General features: G+C 41.1%; 1 protein-coding gene across 1 annotated transcript in view; it reads right to left on the bottom strand.

Moving 5' to 3' along the window:
- The window catches only part of tpte (transmembrane phosphatase with tensin homology), a 26,565-nt gene extending 25,891 nt beyond the window's left edge, over nt 1-674 (bottom strand). The window contains exon 1 of the mRNA XM_083661297.1: nt 536-674. The gene's annotated coding sequence lies outside the window, so the exon portion shown is untranslated. The remainder of the gene's footprint in view (nt 1-535) is intronic.
- Nucleotides 675-4,027: the final 3,353 nt, after the last annotated feature.

Here is a 4,027-nt window from a genome sequence, read left to right as displayed (position 1 = left end):
ATAAAAACATTAAGAGTACTTCTGTTTGTCATGTTTTTTTATTTTATTTTTTATTTTATTTAACCTTCATTTAACCAGGTAAGTCATTAAGAACAAATTCTTATTTACAATGGCGACCTGTTGATGTTGCTGCAGCCACAATGTCAAAGAAGACACAACACTGGACAAAAACGTGTCCAAGGAAGGAAATCAATCACAGTCAGTCAGTCAGTCAGTCAGTCAGACAGACAGACAGACAGGCAGACAGACACACACACACACACAGACACACACACACACACACACACAGATTAGACTCCTTATCAACATGCAAGCGTTTGTGTTCATCATTAGTTGGCGAAGAAGAAGAGGAGGAGAAGAATTGCATTTGTGCAATAAGTCCATGCAAGCAAGCACGCAAGAGAAAGAAAGAAAGAAAGAAAGAAAGAAAGAAAGAAAGAAAGAAAGAAAGAAAGAAAGAAAGAAAGAGTGGAAAAAAAGCATCCATGATTCATCATCGCAAGCTAAATCAAATATAAAATATTTCAATACACACCGTTAGTTTTCAGATGATCTGGGCCAAGTTGTGTGTTTGTTTAGTTGATCCCGTCGAGAGCAACAGCTAGATCATCTCCTCCACACACACGCACCGCCCTCCCCTCTCTTCACACTGTCTGTCACTGGTGATGTTATACGATCTGTAGTCTTGTGACCGTTTCTTGTGAAGTCAGAGGAGCGACGGAGGCTCAAAGGTTAATCGAATAGTTGTTACTTTCCATCCATCCCTCCAGTCTGTTGTTCCTCCTCCTGTGTTTCTGCAGACGTAGCGGTTTGGGACTTCCTGCATCGCAGCCCTTTCCTCTTCTGCACACACACACACCAGCTGCAGCCTCGCCTCTGCTCTGCTCTGCTCACAAAGTTCTTCACAGTCTGCTGCTCACAAAGTTCTTCTCCACACTGTTTTACATCGTGCTGCTGCACAATGGTGCTGTGCTGCCTGCACCGAAGTCTCGTCAGACTTCCTCGTCTCGTCTGTCACACATCTGCTTTTAATAAAGCTGGCATTCCCAAGTTGAATACCAATAGTTCCAACCCCACGGCCAGTGGCGCTGGAAGTACTTTTGAGGTAGGGGGTGCTGTAAGGGAGGGACTCTCTCTCGGTGCTGGCCACAAGGGCAGGCCCGGTCTTACAGGGGTGCAAAAGCACGCATTGCACCCTTATTTTAATTGTCTGCATGCTCAGTTGAAAAGATTTTTTATTTTTTTATTTTTTATTTTTTTATAAATGCTGCAGCTGCACACACACTGTTTAAACTTGAATTATAATTGTTGTTTTTCTTTGTTCTTTGATGTGAATTTATGGCTTTTTGGCACCTACATGTAACCTTTTAAGGTTGAGATAACTAAGTGTATTATCATTATATGGTCCAAATATTTCAGTAAAGCACTTGAAACACTTGAAATATTCTTGCTTGGCTGGTATCATTCTGCATGAAATGATGGTAAAATGCATTATTTTTAGTCAAATAACATGTCAAATTTTTCGGGCGGCCGGCCCTAGTCATCTTGTTCTGGAACTGGCCCTGACAGCGCCGAAGAAAATTTGACGTTTTTTGGACTTTCATCCATATTTAGAAGATATTTAATTTTAAATTAACATTAGGATTATACTGTTGTGATGTCATTATTCAGTATCTTCTCCTTTTCTCACTCACTTTCATGTAAGCACCTGCTCTCCCTTTAGTCGTTTTACACTACAACAGACAGCAACACAGGCATAAACACTGAACTTATTATTATTATTATTATGGAAAACCAGATTATGATGAAAATCAAACACTTTTGAAGAGAGCGCGTATGAAATAAGATTAGAGCTGGGAAGCACAAACTGTTTTTTAATGCATTGTGTTGGTGGTATATAAACACAAGACAGCTAAATCCAACAATTTCGAAAATCCCATCTCTTGCCACCAGGGGGTGCTGCAGCACCCTCAGCACCCACCTTCCAGTTCCGTTGACCCCACCCACCGTATCCCATAACGTTTAGCTGCACACATGGGCGCTCTAGCATCAGCCTCTAATGAGAATTTGACATACCGGTAGCCTACATGAGTGCAAAAGTGTTCGACCAATCAAACATTCTCCAACAACTGCAACTGCAATGTTGTCAGAACTTTGTTTGAGAATGATTGATTGCTGTGTGATGGGCTTACTGTAAGTAACATGAGTTTTACGCCACACACACAAAGTAGAAAAAGAAAAACGTATAGGACGAATCAGCGTGACGTCACTGCCACCCAAAAATGCATAACCCTGTGGGCCGCGACAGTTAACTATTATGAGTTGTGCCAAACAAACGTTAATATCTCAAAAAGTATAGCCTACATCACATGGGGCTTATATTTTGACATTCAGAGTGAGAGCAGAATTAGCTCAAGAGTTTGATGTAGGCTATAATATATGCATGTCGTGTTAAAGTTGTGTGAACAGTTTTTAAATTGTAAACACGGTCAGCCGGCTAGAGTCAGACGCTCCATGGAGTTTCATTGCCGTTGCACAAGTGCACAAATTTTGGTTGAGATCCGGTGACCTGATGGGGTCCAAGCAGTAGTAGCAGTAGTAATAGTAGTAAAATGTGTGTGTATGTGTGTATATATGTGTGTGGGTATGTGTATATGTGTATGGGTATATGTGTATATGTGTATGTGTATGCGTGTGTGGCTGGCTACTGTAGCCCTTACGGTTTTTGACGTGCATACTGTTTCAGCGGAGAATAAAAATAAAAATAAACAGAACAATTACAATAGGGGTCCAAGCATCGTGCTTGGACCCCTAATAATAATGGTTCAGAATGAACAATCACACCTGTTTTAATGAGGACTCTCAGTTAAAGAGATAGTTTGGATGTTTTTTATGTGAGGTTGTATAACACTTGCCGACAGTCAGTGTACTACATGCAGTAGAATGCAGCCGGTGCAGTCCCAGTTTAGAGAAATGGAGACCGGCCACGTCAGGCAAGTAACAGTAAAAAAATAAAAGTAAAAGTAAAAAAAACAAAAAACAAAACAAACAAACAAAAAAAACATTAAATGCTTGCATACTGCTCACCTGGCATAGTCCAAGTCTCCACAAGCCCTAAGATGCACATGAAAAGGCATCATTTACAGCTTAAATAGCCAAATAGCCATGTGAAGCTGGTACCTCCACCTCCTCCTACACCTCCAGTGCAGATTTCTGCACTGGAGCTGCACTTTCAGCTAAAAAAAAACAGTCTGTAAATGCCATCTTTTCAAGTCAACTTGGCATCTCAGGGCTTGTGGAGACTTGGATTACTCTAGGTGAGCAGTATGGACGTATTTTGTGTATTTTTTCTTTTGTCTGTTAAGTTCTTGCTTATGGTCCCCTTCACACTCAGCAGACAGCTCTACTTGCCTGATGTAGCCCATCTCAATTTCTCGAAACTGGGACCACACCGGTTGTATTCTACTGCATGTAGTACACTGACTGTATGCAAGTGCAAGTACCTCATACAACCCCACTTCAAAAAATCCAAACTATCCTTTTAAGTAAAAGCCTCATCACAATGACCAGAACTTTCCAAAGTAAGTGATAGAGTATGAAATTCCACAGCCAAAAGGTAAACAGTGAACCACTTGAAGGAAACCAGTTGAAATGAAATGATGGAGCCAGGAGTCAGAAGAAGTCGTCTGATATGATGTATTTGACATAGATCTTGGCCAAGAGATGCGCTCTTGTATATTCACGGATGGATACACAGGCTTACATACATTGAACAGAAAGTCAAAGATACTTATAGGATAGGACACACATCAGATGACATGTCTTGACGCACACTTGAAGGCTACTCTGTAGACTCAACCTATCTGTTATTCTGGCCCTGTAGAGAGCACCGTGGCACGGTGACAGGGCACAGTGTGCGATAGAGAGGAGCTGCAAATGTAAGGTACAAGTTATCTAAATACGTCTGTCTGTGTATGTACACAGGTTATCCAAATATGATGTCTATCTGTGTATGTACACAGGTCAT

The sequence above is a fragment of the Poromitra crassiceps genome, assembly GCF_964638095.1.
Source record: "Poromitra crassiceps genome assembly, chromosome: 26".
NCBI classification, from domain to species: Eukaryota; Metazoa; Chordata; class Actinopteri; order Beryciformes; family Melamphaidae; genus Poromitra; species Poromitra crassiceps.
Note: the sequence above shows the minus strand (reverse complement) of the source record. Positions and strands in the feature narration are given on the sequence as shown.